Source organism: Rhynchophorus ferrugineus, unplaced genomic scaffold (genome assembly GCF_030347505.1).
Source record: "Rhynchophorus ferrugineus isolate W39M unplaced genomic scaffold, kcgeb_rfMv2 rfM8, whole genome shotgun sequence".
Lineage (NCBI taxonomy): Eukaryota > Metazoa > Arthropoda > Insecta > Coleoptera > Curculionidae > Rhynchophorus > Rhynchophorus ferrugineus.
Window position 1 is genome coordinate 14,760,687 of NW_027472587.1, and position 18,812 is coordinate 14,779,498.

Below are 18,812 nucleotides of genomic sequence, written 5' to 3' on the forward strand. Positions count from 1 at the left end.
GTCTTCACAGTAAAATATTTTTCTTACAGGTGCCTATAATGGAGATTTAAATTGACCAATCAAATTACATGAATGGCCCATTGTGGCGTCCTCTGGATGTTGTGCAGAGCAAAATTTTGCGCCAGAGTCCCCTATTGAGTTGCATCTCTATTACTATATGGTTACTATTTTCTTTTTCATTTTCTGGGTTATATAATAAATGAGATTCGAGTAAAGTGAAATATATCGATACGGACCTGGCGAGACTGTTAAAACCAAACCGAAATTAAAATATTTTTGCGTGAAAGCTTGTACTGTACAATTTTGCTCCTTAATTCACGATTAAAGCGTATTTAACAGTCTTCCGAAACATCATTTAATACCCAATTACAGATCCGAAATAATTACGAGTTACTTTTACATAATTGGCGAGACATCAGCGGAAAAGTAGCAGCATAATTACCTCGGTACCTGTTAGATATCGAAAATTACACATATTTAGGCAACCGTAAGACGAAAAATCTCGTAGCTTCGGTTTTTTATGACATCGAAGAAAATAACAAATGAGCATCGAGATGAGCATAATATCATAAATCAAGTGCGCCTCGCTTACGTCAAACGAGTCGGTTTCAAGGATAATAATAATTAATAAAGAGAATTTATTCATATTAATACACATACATTGAAGTTACGAAACAAATGTCTAAATATCTCTCGTGTGTAGTACATAAAAACGCCAATGATATTTCGAACTTAACATAGATGGCCGAGGTTTGTTTAGTGTTCGATTGTTCGGGTAATGTTTCGTTATTGTCTTGAAGGAAACGTGATCCATCCAGTAGGCTATTGTTTATTGATGATTCAAGAGATAGGAGTTTGAAATGATACAGTAACGGTTATGAATCATTGTTGGGTATTCTTGGTGGGGCAAACTCACACGTTAATTAAAAGGATAGCTTTAATCTCCGTGAAAGTACCATACGACTTTTGATGATTTATCTCAACGACTTCAAGAGACACTTATCTTAAAGTGCAACAAAATGCTATTCCATTTCTCCGAACCTTATCTAAACCCTCAACCAAATTCGGTCTGTAATGTAATTAACACAGACTTTTTTTTCTATAAATTGATAAATATATTTTAAACTAACGTGCGGATATTCTACTGGAAGATATACATATGACACAACGTCACTTTTTTAACTCCAAATACTTCTAACAGGCATGTTCATATTTCAACATCAAGTTCCATAAAATAAAATAAACGGGACTAATCGCTCGAAATCAGCATAAAACCTTTCATTCTACACAAATATTTACCTCGAGTGTATTTTTTTTTAAATTAGATACAGAAAATAATCCGGGAGAGCTAACTCAGGTAAACAGATTACCAGAAAAAGCAATTCCTCTAAAAGTAACTAAAATAAAAGTATTCATTGCAATAATGAAATACAATTGCACACAATTATGTATCAAGTGCAACACATTATGATTGAAAAACTATAAGTTCGCATAACTGATGTTATAAGTAGAAAACCACGACAAACAAAAAGATGAAAGATATTAAGTAAAACAAAAGAAGTTGTATTGATCATAAATGGGGAATTTAAATATACCAAGTTGTGAGGTTAGACTCTGTATATTCTCTACTTGTTAAATACCACAGAAATTTAATAAAATGATCTGAAAATAACAATGAGAAATGAAGACAAGAGTCTAATACTGGAGAATCATGGCATGCGCACAAACATTTGAAAGGCAACGTTGCTAGTTCTTGCAATTTATACGTACATTTGAAGAATATAATATAAATAATATTTCAGTTGAGGTTCAAGTTAATTTTTGTTTAGTACAATCTTTCATTTCCTATAATTTTAAAATGTAATATAAAAAACCTCTGTTAAAGATCTTTCGTTTAAAAATAATTTTGAAATGAAAAAAGAGAAAATAATACAATATGTAACTATTTATCAATATATAAACGTTAAAATAACAAAACGAACTTATAGTACTTGTAAATTATTCGTATGCTTTAGGAATATCGATTAGGATTCTCCGGAAATAGCCGCAAGTGACTTTGTATAAGAAAAGAGAGGTTATGTTAGCCCTAAATATATTGAGTGCGAAGTTAATTAAATGTGGATTACGAGGTTAGAGGGTGTCTAGATTTTTAACGTTTTTAATTTGTTATAACTTATAAAAGAAAACGGCGACCGTTGCCATGAAAACGATAAAAATAAAGACTGTAAAATTAACCTGATATATTTATAAAAAGGACCGCATAATAAACACCCTCTGCCAATTAACGTTGCACAATAAGTTCTCCAATTCTCGATACGCCACATTTTCACCCCAATGAAAGAGGCCTCATCAAAGCGAAAAGGTCAACAAACAACTGGGGTATCGATCAGTAAAATAGGGATAACAGATGAAAAGAACATTGAAGGTGAGGCTGTAAAGTCAGAAAACACCCTCCGGGTTGAAGAGGGTGAGATACAGTGCGATTATAGCAAGCCTAGCCGTTAAATGTCTTTATTACACGGGCATTATAACCTTGATGGATGGATGAATGTCTTTATACGCATCATCAGGAAATGGTATCTACAATTTTAATGTATTAATTTGATTTATATCATGTTTTTGTTTGTTATATATATATTTTTTTATTACTTTTCGTGAGTCCACAATCTGCCCTATTGGCAATAAGTATTTCTTCTGTTTATATTATATATACATGGCATGTAGAAAATCACTTCATTAAGCAATCTGCTGTATAAAATATTATCTTAATTAATTAGTCTTATTCTAATGCTTATTCTAAACTCTACATATGTCCAGTAATCAGATCAGGTGGTGTTAAACGTTTTAGTCTACGCACTTCACTATCACGTCGCATATTTAGCTGGTTAGCGAGTACATTGGGATGCACTGACACTCTTTCGAAGTACTTCACACAAACACGTTGGATTACACTCGTTATAGGTTCTAGAGGAATATCGCGTTGTATCACTTTATTTGAAATATAGTACGGAGCATCAACAATGGCACGCAACACCTTATTTTGGAACCGTTGTATGATGGATATATTAGATTTGCTAGCGGTACCCCATAGTTGAATTCCATATGTCCAAATGGGCTTGAGTATAGACTCATACAGCAATACCTTGTTATCTAATAATAACTTGGATTTGCGCCCAATGAGCCAATACATTTAATATAATTTTAGTCCTAGTTGTTTCCGTTTAGAGAGTATGTGCTTCTTCCAGGTTAGGCGTCGATCTAAATGCATACCAAGATATTTAACATGCTCTGCTTGGGGGAGTTGACGATGATTGATATTTACTGGTGGACATGTTCTTCTACGCAGGGTAAACGTTATATGCGTGGATTTTGATTCATTGGCTTTAATGCGCCATGTCTTCAACCATAATTGTATTTGCTCCAGGTGGGTTTGTAGGTTTATTGATGCTGTGACTGGATCTTCATGGGATGCTAAGATTGCTGTATCATCTGCATATGATGCCACAGTAGTTATTTTTTGTGGTGGGCAGATCAGCCGTATACAGAAGATACAGTACTGGACCCAGTACACTACCTTGCAGAACTCCTGAATATATGGGATTTAATTCGGTACGTTCATCGCCTTGATTTACAATAAAATGCCTGTCAGTGAGATACGATTTTAGTAGCTAATAGTCCGGATGAGGGAGAAGTTTCTTTAGTTTAACCTGCAAGCCCGTATGCCATACTTTGTCAAAAGCCTGAGACATGTCTAGGAAAGCAGCCGAACAATATCTTTTGGCATTTAGGTCAGCTTGTTATATATAAATATATCGAATTTCGTTTTCAATAAAAAAATGTTGCGGTTGGTTAACTACTTTAATATGAACAAATGCCGTTAAAAGGCAGATAAGTATCTTAATAAGTGAGCACTTTTTAAAAAATCATACTTCAGTTTAGCAAATTCCTAATAAAATAACAACCGATAGTCCATTATACTAAATTAGTGGCCAAAGCCTCCTGTGATTTCAAACGTATTTTCTCTACTGGGCGCCAAAGCGAATCAAAAGCCAATTACGCTGGACATCGCATAATGGATGATGTACTAATGTAATCCCCATAAACAGATACTTAGAAGTCCTTCGGGGGTCCCTTTGGCCAAAAATGAATTATCCCTAGCCGGTCAACGGTCAAGAGGGCTATGCGGAAGGACCTCGCTCATTGTTATCGACTGGATAAACCGGTCAAGTACAAGTCAAAGTAGGCGCGATCAGATTTAATAACAACACGGGGGTCAGTTCCTAATAACAATTAAATCGTCCGAAAAAAAAAGTCATAAGGGATGTTTTGATCGCTAACGGGGGCCTTTGATTTATTTCGAGGCAGTTACAAGGGTTGACGCGTCATTTCTTCATTTTTTTCTCGGTCCAAAATCATTTACGAGAAATAAAACCGTTGTTGTTTGACAAAAATCGTTAAAACAACGCAACGATCGAACAAAGCAACTAAAAACCGAATAAATTTATCTTAGGAATTATATAATTTTCTATATAAAATATATTCGCATCGTATAATCAGTGAAACATACAGAACTTTCCATGTTCGATGGCCAGCGGCGCGTGCGAGATCTCGAAATCAGCAGGATATTATTACTAACTTTCATATTTACTCGACGTTATTTGTTTCTCGAAACGTCCCATCAGAATAATTGCAGTAATATTCTGCTTTTGTATCCACTCGAAGAATTAACAATCTTTTTTTTGTTCTATAGAAATTGTAACATTTAGACGCTGGTTAGTTAAAGATAATTGAACTTCTTGTTCGTTTTTCTTTAATTTTTGTCGTTATTTTAATGTATTTATTGTATTAGTATTGTTTTATAATTGTTAAACACCTTCATAGTACTAAAGTGCATATACATCTAGTTACCGTGTGTCAATGCATCGTCATTGTCATTACGACTGACAACTGAAATCCAGGGAACCCAAATTTTGTTTTCCTTTTACTTATATGACGTGAAAATGATTTTACTAAAATCGATATTTTCTATGTTATGTACTATGTGATGGCAAAAAACACATTTTCAATCATTATAAAAACTCCAGTAATCGTTAATAATACAAAGATAAATTTCCATCTAATTAACATCCCAAAGTATTGTCAATGTCATCACCGTTGACAATTAAAATCCAGAGGACCCAAACTTTTTTTTGTAGGAATATTACTTTTTGTTATTAAAAGTCCAATTAAAAATGAATAATGATTTCATTGATTACGGTATTTTAGAATAAAAATAACTGGAAAAAAAACTTTCAAGTTATTTATAATAACTATAATAATTATTAACAATACAAAGATACATTTTTCTCTGGTTAACATGCCAAAGTATTGTCAACGTCATCACTGTTGACAATTAAAATCCAGAGAACCTATACTTTTTTGATAATTAAAATCCAGAGAACCTAAAGTTTTTTGACAATTAAAATCCAGAGCACCTAAACTTTTTTTTAGTCCGAATATCAAAGTTTCCAAGTTACATGGTATTATAAAATGGGAAAACCAAAAACAAAAAACTTCTGAGTTATTTACAAAATTACCATTATTATTTATTACATAACGATAACAGGTACCAAATAATCAAGCCACTAAAATTCCAAAGTACCTAAACTAGGTTTTTCTTGCACTATCGTTGCGATGTAAATAGAAAGTTTGAGTATCCACGGCTAAAATTCCAGAGAAACCAAACCCATTATTTCTTACCTCTATATCAATATTACCGCGTTGTAAATAGTCCATCAGCTGACCTATAAAAATAAAATTAAAACGTACGGCATCTGCATAATGAAATTGAACCTACGGAAACTCTCCGACAAACCTACCGATGCCCCCCTCTCTCTCCCACCTTCCAACTTCACCTTACCGCGCCGTTACCCGCTTCACAGAACTTATTATCCAAATTGTCGAATTAGTTTCGCAACGTAATTTTTTTTATCTTGCAACTTGGTGCAGCTACAATTTTTTCCATGTCATGACGCAGGTCTATTACGTCGGCTCATTGCAAAGGAAATTTACTTACCTTTCGTTATGATAACAAATAGCGAAAATAAAAACGAAATTCTTTTCTCGATATTCCTCTTGTTAGGATAGATGGAAAATATTTTATTGCTGGCGGATTATAGGCAATAAAAACTCTACATTTTCTTAAAGTGACAGTTCAATTAGGCAACAAACGACTAACCAGAACAGTTGCTTGACTTTAGACGATTCTGCTTGAGAAATCGGGTATCCGTCAAGTGATAATTAAGTTTTTGTTATTTCGCCGCAACGCAAAATTAATATAGACAGATTTGGAGCTATTAAGCTGTATTTTCCAGTATCTAGTCCATTTGTACTTTTTCTATAGCCTTAGACAGAGATACATCTTGTGCCATTATAAATGTGTCGTCAGCAAATGCTCCAAGTACTGTTTCTTTTGTTGTTGGGATATTAGCCCTATAGAGCAGATATAGGAGTGGTCCTAAAACACTACCTTGTGGAACTCCATCTGAAATAGGTTTAAGTGTTGAGAATGCGAGTCAAAAAATATAATTCCAACAGTCGAGAGTTCCGCGGTAGCAATTTGCTCATTTTGTAGATTAATACCAAATTCACGATGAAAGAATGAATTAGACATCCAAGAATATTGCAGAGCAGTATTTCTTTTCATCTAATGGCTTTTCAACAACCGCTGTTACTCTGTGCACTTGGTCGATTGTCGAATGGTGATTCCGAATTCCACACTGGAAATCTGATATTTATACCAACGGTTTAATGCCTTTTTTGACAGCAGTTTCTCAAATAATTTTGATATCGCAGGTAGCAGCGAAATAGGCCTGTAAGATCCAACTTATTCTGCTGGTTTATCACGTTTTTTAGCATTATTATTCGAGCAACTTCAATACATTCCGGAACATGCTTCAGCCTCACCATAAGACATGGATGACTATAATTCAGAAAAAGAACATATAATCTATTCAAAGTTATTTTGTACATACGTCATCTAAATTTGTGATGCCAAAACATCAAATAGCTTTTAGTTCGGTTTGACTTTAACATACAACAAAATTATGATCTAAATAAAATAATTGAACAAACATTTTATCAAATATAATTTATTTTAACATATAGTACATCTAAAAACTACAGTTAATTTATAGATTAAAGTTATAATCTCTTATCACTGTTACTTTTGCATACGTCTGACAACCGGACGGTTTTGACAGGCTCATTCGTTTACGCGTTCGAACTAATCAGACAGCATTATGTCTCTTTTTAACTAGAATAAAATGAGAAGGAAAACATTGTCTGATTCTGAAACAAATTTACAAATTGCGACAGGCGTTTCATTAAACATCTTGATGACGTATGTAAAAAAAACTGAATAGACTATAATATTAATTTCATATAAAATTGTATTTACCAAAAAAAAGTGTGGTTATAGGCAAAACAACGAATATAGTTTCCCTCTATGTTCCCCAATGAGGTTATGTTAATCAAAAATATATTGTGAGATAAAAATAATAACAAAATGAAAATGACAGAATTGGAGATTAAAAGTAATCGTTAAGTAATTCGAAACCCATAGACATTTTAGTACCACAAGCCTCAACCGCGTTGATGTGGATAAACAATGTCTCCTTGGACGTCGATCGAATGATGTCGTTTTATGATCTTGTAACAAAGTCGGAAAATTGCAAGATCATCCGTTGTATTGGACGTCAACCGTCGAATTTCACATGCGTACTTTGTTTACGATTATTTGCACGTAGAAGTGATCGCAGAGCAACAAATAGGTCATGGTTTCTCGTTTTTATTATTTTATTTTCCGATACAATGTCGACCATTCGATCTAATTCAATCGCCAGCGGGTTGGATGCATGTCTTTGATCGTCACAACTCGTGAATCATCGATTCTTCTAACTTCAGATTTATTCGAGATAATAAACACATATAAATTAAATAATTTATACCGGGAATGTTTATAAATAATTTTATATATAATAGAATAATAGAATATAATAGAATTTATAAGTGATTAATATAAGTGAAAAGGTATCATTATTAAAGAATTTCATATAATTTATTTCTAAACTTCTGAGAAGTAACAACATAACCTCATTTCTACTTTTTGTAAATAAACACACATTAGCAAAAACTGATATATATATATATATATATATATATATATATATATATATATATATATATATATATATATATATATATATTTGGTGAGAAATATCTATATTTAATGAAAGAAAAGATTGACAAAAAGTATAAATATCTAAATATCTGTAATTGTTTGTTTGTTTTCCTTTATTTTTATGGTTATTATATTATGTTTATTTCGTAATAAATACTAAATAATTTTACGATGCAAAGGAACATTTCTATCTAGTTAGCTTGTGTCAATATCATTACTTTTCACAATTAAAATGCAGAGAAACCAAAACAGTTTTTAGCCGAATATGTTTCCTATTAATTGTGCTGTTGAATTCATTTTAATTATTCATAAAAATTATTTTAAGCCTCACCTATTAAATTTTGAATTTAAATTTCATTTAAATATTTTTTCATTATTATCGTAATATTAATTTATTTATTGTATGGATATTATATAATACTTTTACGGTACTTAGGAAGACATCTATGTGGTTAATATAAGTGAATGTCATTGCTACTGACAATTAAAATTCAGAGAAACCAAAACAGTTTTTGTCTGAATACGTATTCTATTTAATAAAGGAACCTTCTCTTCTTATTATAGAACTCTGTAAAACTGTAGTTCACTGAAACTAAATTATGTTTAACCTTACAATAACAAGTATTGTCAAGTTTTTACTTGAAACTAACACCGAGATAATATAAGTAACCAGTGTATAAACTCGAAACGTCCCATCAGAATAATTGCAGTAATATTATTTTTTTGTTCTATAGGTATTTTATCATTTAGATACCGCTTAGTTAAAGAAAATTGAACATATTATTTGTTTTTTTTTTTAATTTTATTCGTTATTTCAATCTGATTACGGTATTAACACTATCTTATAATCATTAGACACTGTTATACTACTAGCATACAGACTCATCTAGTTAATGTGTGTCAATAAATCGTCAATGTCATTACAACTGACAAGTGAAATATAGGGAACCCAAATTTTGTTTTCCTTTTACTTAAAAATAATTTGACTAAAATCGATATTGAATTTTCTGTGTTATGTACTACGTGATGGCAACAAACATATTTTCAATCATTGGAAACACCTCAATAATCGTTAACAATACAAAGATAAATTTCCATCTAATTAACATCTCGAAGTATTGTAAATGTCATCACCATTGACAGTTAAAATACGGAGAACCTAAACTTTTCCTGTAGCAATATTATTTTTGTGAGCCATCAAAAATTACCATTTATAATGAATAATAATTTTATTGTTTCTGTTATTATGGAATAAAAAAAACTCAAAAAAAAACCTTTCAAATTATGTTAAAACTATAATAATTATTAACTATTACAAATATATATTTCTATCTGCTTAAGATCTTAAAGTATTGTCAACGTCACCACCGTTGACAATTAAAATCCAGAGAACTTAAACATTTTTTGTATGAATATTAGTTTTTGTGAATTATAAATAATGATGAATAATGATTTTATAAATAATGGTATTATGGAATTTAAAAACCTGAAACAAAACTTTTCAAGTTATTTAAAGATTATAATAATTATTAACTATTACAAAGATACATTTCTATCTAGTTAACATCTCAGAGTATTGCCAATGTCATCATCGTTGACAATTAAGATCCAGAGAACCTAAACATTTTTTTGTATAAAAAGTTGAATTTATAAAGAATAATAATTTTATTGATTTTGATATTATGAAATGAAAAAACCGGAAAAAAAACCTTGTACAGACGTAAATAAATAAACATGTCGTTTTTTTAGTACACATAACAAGAACTGAACCATATACATTAAGATAAGTAATAACTGTGGACTATTGATTTTAAAGTGTAATGACCATTACTCCGAAGAGCGTTCCAGTCGTCCAGACCGTGTAAATCGTGTCGTACGTGATAGAAAAACCACCACATCATCGTCGGACTCCCTTCCTCAGTCCGTCCGGCGATTCCCTCTCTCCCCGTCGAAATTGCACCAAACAATTAGTCCAACACCTATAGAGAAGAGCAGATGAACGTGTCCGCCGACAAGGAGAGAAGAACGAAGACGGGACCCGCTCTCTCCTCCGCCTCCGTCTCCGTCGCACCACCGCTCCCGCCCCTATTCCCTCTCTCTCTCGCGCCGTTCACCTGTCCCCCACCTTGTCTCGCCGACCAATAGCAAGTCCGCATCAGCGTAGCGTCTCGGATGCCCCGATCTCCGGAACACGGGCTGCATTCTGCCGTCATTTCTCGAGTGGTTCTTGACGTGCGAGGATATCCTCGGACGTTAGTCTTCTCGGCGTTGACAGTCCTTCAGGCGATTGATCTTTACGCGTGTCCAGTTCGTAGTGTTGTGTCGTACGCAATTTCATCTCGGACGTTATCAACTTGCTGTTACCTTCGTATGTTTACTGTTACGGTGACCCTATCGAAGACATGGATTATTCTCTGATGATTATAAGGTGAGCCGTCCAACATTGTAATTATTTTACGTAGCCCCTGTGCGGGATTGAAAAACTCGCTATCGATCTGGCGAAAGATCGTCTCGTATTTTGTCAGACGTCGCCGGCTTTGATCTCGTTCGGGTTTTTTTTTTCTTGTTTTGCATATTGATTGTTATGATGAAAAATCGAACCAACAGACGAAATGTTGTCGAGAGGTTCGTCCTTATCGGTCGCTCAATTTAAACCCCCGTCGATCGTTGAAAATGCGCGTATCGATCCGGGACCGTTCCGCAACTCACCTGGATACCGATAAGTTTTTTTCTCCCCAGCAAATTATCCGGTTGAATAGCGCTTCTTAACACGGCGAGACAAAAGCGGCAGGGGCGGCTTGTAACGACCTGTCAAACGGTTACCAATCCAATCAGCTCGATGAATAGGGCCGTGGCGTCGAGGTCGAAGATGAATCCGTGCTTGGTACAGTTTGTGTGAGCCGGGGGGTGTGGTGTGGGGGGTCGAAGAACGTCAGGGGGAGCTGCGAAACTCCCGACTCTGTCCGAAAAAAAAAACCTCGGGGATTTTTTATCTGACGCCGATTTACTCACGAGAGAAAAAAACACCGTCCTAAGCGTTATCGTCATTGCATTTTTTTTATCTGATAGAGTAACGAGCATCCCGTTGGTATCCGATAGACCGATAGTCGTTATGAATAAGGAACTTGAGGAATTCTCGATGTCTGAAGGTACTCCGTAATAATAATAACTAATTCAATAATTTTCTAATATATTCATTAAAATATTCAGAACAAATGATAATAATAATGGTTTGGTATCGTCCAATTTTTTGGCATCATCTTTCTTTAAATGAACAGGAAAGATTGAGCTTGGAAAAATATTACATGAAATTTCGAAAAACAATTCTTATATTCAACTGCTAGTATTTCACTTAATTTAAAAAAGTCACAACGTGACCTGATAAAACGAAATAATATTAAAACCTTACATGTAATTTCATAAAATATCCCTTTCCTCGCTTTAGAAGTACTCACTCAATATGATTTAATGTCTGGAGATGCCCCATAATTCTAAAACTATAAATGGTTTTTTTTTAATTTATTATTTATAGTATTATTTGTCAAAATATTTTCTAACTCAGAAACTATCTAGTAAATTCATAAAAATAATCGGAAGGCGGAAGGTTTGGTTTTTTTGTTAATTACATCGAAAATCGTCCATTATCTTTCCTTAATTGAACAGAAAAGATAACGCTTGGTAAAATATTACATATAATTTCAACAATTCTTATATTCATTCTTATCTTAACATGATAATCGGAAAAAATCTTACAAGTAAATTTAGTAAATACTACTTTAAATTGCTTATTGTCTACTTTATTATTCTCTTTTTCAATTATTTTCTTGTATATTATCTTTAATTTCAACACGCTAGAGCTTAACATGTAATTTCTTACCTAATAATCTAAAAATATCGTAAAATATTACATGCATATTGCAAATATATAACCCTTTTAAAAACCTTACCTACAATATCCACAATAAGTCTAATATCTAATATTATTCTTAATAAAAGACGTTCACTGAAGAGGTTCAAGTGGTAATCAGAAGGGACAATGTCTGGTGCATATGGCATTCTTTAAACGGTTTAAATATTTCCATGTAGCTTTTCTCGGACTTTGCGTAAAACCAAACATTATCATATTACAAACCGATTTCTGCCTGTATAATGGATAACATTTTCCCTTATCTTCGAATTTTTTAGGTTGGCCAGTGATTCTTCGTTGATTATATTGAAAACATTACGAGAAGCATTCATCAGGAAGCAAATAAGAAAGATAAAGCTTGTAGATTTCCGGCTATTAAAGAAATAACTATTTACACTATCTGGTCTGGCAAGTCTAACAACAACATTTTCGAGACTGTCAGACGGGTATTGCGCGATCTACGCCACCTACATTAAATTCGGAACTTAATTTTCAATCTCCGTACGGAATCGAAATCGCGAGCTACATAATCGAGATGGATCTATAAATATTTGCGATGATAAGATAACTTTTGAACGCTTTTCTGAAAAATTCGCTCGAGATGCTGTCGCTATCGCCGTTAGATTCGAAAAAAAATTCGGGAATCCCCCTTTCTACCGGGTTTATTTGCAAAATAATATCTATAATGACAGTCTCTGTTTTATCGACAAACAACCGTAGTATGATACACACTAGTACTAGTCGTATTATTACAGCTGTATAATCTTATTTAGTGGAGTTCATAAAATAACATTGAGATAATGATTAAATAACAGGAATTAAAGGAAACCCATTGTTACAATGTAACAGAAAACAGATATTAGAATCTTAATCCAAACTATTGTATTGATCATTCAATGATCATAAAAAATGTTAGATGCTCACACAATTTCCTGTACTTGGGTTTCAAATCATATGAATATTGTTGATATTCTAAAGGCACTCTACCAGGTCATTCCTTTGAACTTTCCATATCCTAATTGTTTCTTGGGCCACATTTAACCCTTCTCTGTCAACTACTTTTGAGTTTTCACTAAACTTGATATTTTCAAAGAAGTATAAATCTATAACGGTCTTACTTTCGGAAAATATAACAAGTATAATTACATGTATATAATAAATAAGTCTAGCGACATCTGTTAGAATAACCGGTAATGATTTTCCGGTACATACAACAACTACAAGGCAAAAGGCCAAATCCAATGAACGGGATAATTAAAACTACCTAATAGAATTCTGCAAATTTACATAGTTTATGAATATGTTATATTACAGATATATTCTTACATACGACTTCATTATTCACTTGTAAACTGTTAATAAATAACAAACCTTGTATATTTCATCCTATAAATTGGAAAATAAACATGAATCTGATAATTTAAAAAAGCGTTGAATATATTAGTTAATAATTATGATAATTATAACATATAAAGTTAATAATAAGCATATCTTACAATTTAAGATGCTCTAAAGTGAAAATTCAAAATTCAATATCTCGCAGTATAGTATTAAGTAAACTTAGAATCTTACATTCAATTTTTTACATTAAATTTAATGTAAAAAGTTACAACTATAATGCTATCATATATACATAATATTACAATCTTACATCTGATTCTAGCATTTAATTTCAAACACTCGCAACAAAAATCCTTGCATAAACAAACAAAAATTCTATTGCATATATTACAATTAATTTTAGAAACCCCCACATGTTTACATGTAATAAATACTTAATTAAAATAATAAAATACTTCGGAGATTCTGCTTACACATAAGATTCTTTAAAAATTGATAAAAACTTTGAATATTTCAATAATAAAGATAACTACAAAAATTGTTAGATGGAGGCTGTTTCCAGAAAAGCGTATAATAGAAGAGCGAAAATATAATTGTTTATTAAGCCCTCGTAAAACTCGTAATGACTAAAGAACGATATATGACTAAAATTACAATAATATCTCAGCTTTGTTTATCTTTATACCTTAATTTTTATCTTTACCTGCCGCTAATTAAACTAATCAGCGAAAAATAAACGAATTATAATTAGTCTAGCGCCATAAATAACATCCTACCGTCGCATAATTATTTATCGTCAAGATAGTAAGAGAAAAACAACAGAACGTCGCTTCCGAATCCGACGATTGTAACCGTTCCAGGGCACCCGTCGAATTTATCGACGAAATCCCGAACAGATAAAAGCGAAAGGCGTCCTACAGTACATATCGCCAGCACCCTTTCATGTCGTTCCGTTTATTTACCACCACACGCCCAGATATGAAGCTAACGACCGGTTCGTCCACTTGCAGCACCCCACCGTTGCCATGGTAATTAGAACCGAAACAGCGTTGTCAGTCAAGTCGGTAGGGCGATTATCGTCTCTATATATCACCCGGTAGAGGTACGCGGGGGGGCGGTGGATGGGGGAGACGGAAATAATATGCGTTTTATCTAATGTGATAACCGACACACCCTCGAGTTTCTTAATTTTTTCCTCGCAGTCACACAATCGACGTTATGGCGAAAATTACGATTAGATTAAAACAGGATTTCGTATGAATCACCACCTATCAGTTCAGGTTACTTAGTGCAGTGCCATCTAAGGTACGGCCGCCTCCCGAAATCGGCCAACGGTTGACATAAACATTAACCGGACTTAGAGGAGACGATAAATTATCCAAACATTTTCGTAATCCTCACGGCGAGATGCTGTGATATCATCACCTTATCAAAAAGTGCTTCCCCTTTACGATATTGCGCTTATATCCACTTAAATAAATACTCGTAAATCTCTCAAACAATTCAAATGGATAAAACGACATTCCGCGATTTTAAATAAAGTATAAACAACTTTGTGCTATTATTCAACAATCTTCTCTTAATTTCTTAGATAATATGTCTTAATTAATTGTAAATTATTAAAATAACAAGCTTAGTACATCTCATTCTATGTAATGAGAAATAAACATGAATCAGATAATTTTAAAAACTTTGAATACCTTAAATTACATTATTACATAATTACATTACATACATACACATTACATAATTAACAAAGCCCACAAATGTATTGTAATCAACACAATCTTAATATATTACATGCAATTCACAAAGTCACAACTTAACATGATAATCTGAAAAAATCTTACTTGTAATTTCAGAAACCATTGCATTCAAATGCATATACTACATTTAATTATAGACACATAGATAAGTTTATATATATTCAATATATTTAAATAAAATAATAGGATACTTTTAATATTTTGCTTACACATAGTATAAAATAATGAAATATTACATTTAATTTCAACATTTCTAAATATAATGTTTTATAGTATCCTTATTCTGAAGACTGATTATTTGTATATTTCGTCCAATAGAATAATAGATTACGATATATTATTAAATGGCTTTTATACGTCTTATATTTAATTTTTAATTTAGTTTTAGGAAGTTCTAGTCTAAGATTATTAAATGTTTTAAAAATTAACTGAATTGATATCAGATTGGTTACCAAGGAAATAATAAACCCCTTAAAATATTACATTCAATATCAATATTCACATTACATTTGATTTTAAAAGAAGTAGAATTTTATTGAAAATAATGTGATTAAAAAATTATTAACATATTACATTTAATTATTGATAATTATTAATTATTGATTGCAATTAAGAAATGTAATTACAGAAACCGAACTAGAAGAAAAATATTCCATAACTTTACATAGAATATATAGAAAACAAATAATACTTAATATGAAACTGGAATAAAAACAAACTTTTCTCTATTGTAAATTGAAGTTGTAAGCTTTTATATCTGTTGTGTGCTGAATGACGACATTTATTAGCTGGCATTAAAATTTAAATCGCCTAACATTAATGAAATCCTAATAAGGAAAGGAAAACGACACGCGATTTCTAACAGTACGAAGCCAAATAAAAGGGCAACGAACAATTCTATTTGGGAGTGATAAAACTTTCGGGTGGAGAGACGAGGCCGACTACGCCACTGTCGCTGTCTGTGTGTGATCTATCGTCATGACAACCCAGGTACAAGAGATCTGAATCAGATCGATACGGCCACCAGCATTGGACGATCGCCCTGCCAGACGCCGCCATTTTGGCCGGTTCTCTCGGGAGAAATCCTGCCAGGGCCACACCCAAAACGACTATCCCGTCAGATCACACACACACACACACATACACGCGCTCTCTCTCTGGCCAAAAAGTCGGGTCAATCGATACGACTAACCACCGGATTGTTATTCGGTGGTTTCTCCCCCAGATTGGTCAGGTGGAAAAAGTCCTTCGTTTGGTTTTTTAGAGGCGACCGCCGCCTTTTCAAATCGATACCGGACGGAGAATGTACCGTGCATGATCTGTGTCGGCCGGGTTAACAGGATTGCGAGAAACTGTATACTTTTCACTGAAAAACGAGAATAATCTCATTTAAAATCGTATCGATTACCGTCGATAAGAATTTTGTCGCTAGAAAATGCAGTATCCGTTTATTATTTTGTTTATCTAAAATGCGCGAAGTTATATTTCATACACTATATTGAAGAAAGTACCTCCAAACCATATCAAATTACTTAAAGGTTAATAAGTATACAGTCAGAGATGAGGTCTCAAAGATGTCCAGGATGATCCAAAAGCAAGAAAAAGCAAAAATAAATTTACAGAAATATTACTGTTACAGAACTGACTATCCAGATATTCCAATGATCTGTAGTTCTCTTTAATTTTACCTCAACATGTTAGACAAAAAGCAAAGCGGATCACTCGAAATCAAGGAACTGTACTGGTTAGTCGGAAAATACTCCCAAGTTGACCTAAGATCAAAGAGATTGGTTTTTAAACCATTATAAAAGCTATTAGAACTTACTGGTTGCAAATATGGGGTCACACTAAAACATCAAGTGTTTATCACTATGTAACCAATAAGAAACTGAAGCAACACAAATATTGGACAACGTAGAGGAAACCGAAAGCAACATTTTCCAACATTTTTGAGACTCTGATAAAAGTGATCTTAGCAATTTTAATTCTAATGGTTGTCAATAGTCCGATCATTGGTAATAAAATATACAACTAATTCAAAAAAGAACGTTAAACGTTTAAGATGAGGCAGGGTAGTAGTGAATGTACAAGTGTTACTGTTAACTTTCTTTTAAGAAGTCTAATTTAATTTGAATTTGAGAAATACATACTGATGTATTTACCATGCATTCGTATTGCTTCTGTATTGGTGCAAATACAACAGAACAATAGTAATAAATCAATTAAATTAAGATCGTACTAAGCATATTTAATGTAAGATGTATTTTTAAAAATAAAAAAAAAGTGAATTTCGATTAAGGTCTCAAAACAACATTTTGCCACATATGTTGGGACTTTGATGAAAATAGTCTTTTATAAGGTTGTCAATAATCTGATTATTGATAATAAAATGTACAGCTAACATAAGAAGGAGTAGCAAATAGAGTAGTTAAAAGTCCAACCTGATAAACAATAGAATAGAAAATTCAATGATTGAGTCATAAAAATTTATTAACCATCCGTAGAGACAAAAATGCGTTAAAATCATGAAGATACCTTCCCCAAAACCCAAACCGACATATATCGACGAACAATATTCGTTTTAATCGAAAAAAATCATCTTCCCATATTTCTATCTCCGGATAAATAGAAAGGGGGTCCGCCAGATAACGAGGTAGGGCAGCACGTGCCGAGCAGGTGTCTCTCCGGGCAGGTGAAACCACCATATGCCCCTCTGGCCGCCTCGTCAACCAGTTTTATTCACGTCCCGTTCGTTAAATCGAGACGGCACGCGTAGATTCATCCGTTCGCGTCTCCCTAACTGTCGAAACAACATCGAAAATTCCTGACTCGACGCCCAGGATAACGCAAAACAAACCACTTTGTTTGCTCCGGTACGGATCGGGACAAAAACTGGCCCGACGAGATGCCCCGCATACCTGTTCTCTCACCTATCGTCGAAATCGAACGCCCAAACAAAAATTGGGATATTTTATCAATCGCCGTGCAAAAACGTCCAAAACTGGTAACGGCCGCCTCGGCGGCGAGCGAGACGGAGACAGAGAGAGGACGTCCAACAGCGACTCGTACTCTGGTTACCACGTGCCTTGAACGGATCCCTTGACCTTGGATCAACCGATCGCGAGAAAAAATCTTCTATCAGTTTCGGCGATAAGGTGTTTTCGGCTCGCGACAGATCTGTACCGCACCAAACACAATAAATATATATGTTGTCGGTACACGGGCGAAAATATTATTAAATTAAAATAACAACTTTTGTTTTCTCTCTTTCTCTCTTTTTCTTTCTCTGTCATCATTATCGTTATAAGAAACTCAAGAAAGGGAAAACAACCAAAAGATGAATAAGTTGTTTAAATATCTACTACGCTTTCTTCATTCATAAATAAATTTTTAATAATAGCACGGATATTAAACAATCAATTTGATTTTATTGGGATTATTTTTTTTCATTTATTAATGTATTATCACTAGTCGTTGCCGACTAATTGACAATGCCCTTTGGTCCTTACTTAGTCTCTAAATAAAATTTAAAAAAAATTGAACCGACTTCAAAAAATAAATAAGGAACTCACTAAAA

General features: G+C 33.2%; 1 protein-coding gene across 1 annotated transcript in view; it reads left to right on the forward strand.

Annotated features, from left to right (window-relative positions):
* Positions 1–10,432: 10,432 nt before the first annotated feature.
* Positions 10,433–18,812, forward strand: part of peb (zinc finger protein pebbled) — a 35,452-nt gene continuing 27,072 nt past the window's right edge. The window contains exon 1 of the mRNA XM_076411662.1: positions 10,433–10,649. The gene's annotated coding sequence lies outside the window, so the exon portion shown is untranslated. The remainder of the gene's footprint in view (positions 10,650–18,812) is intronic.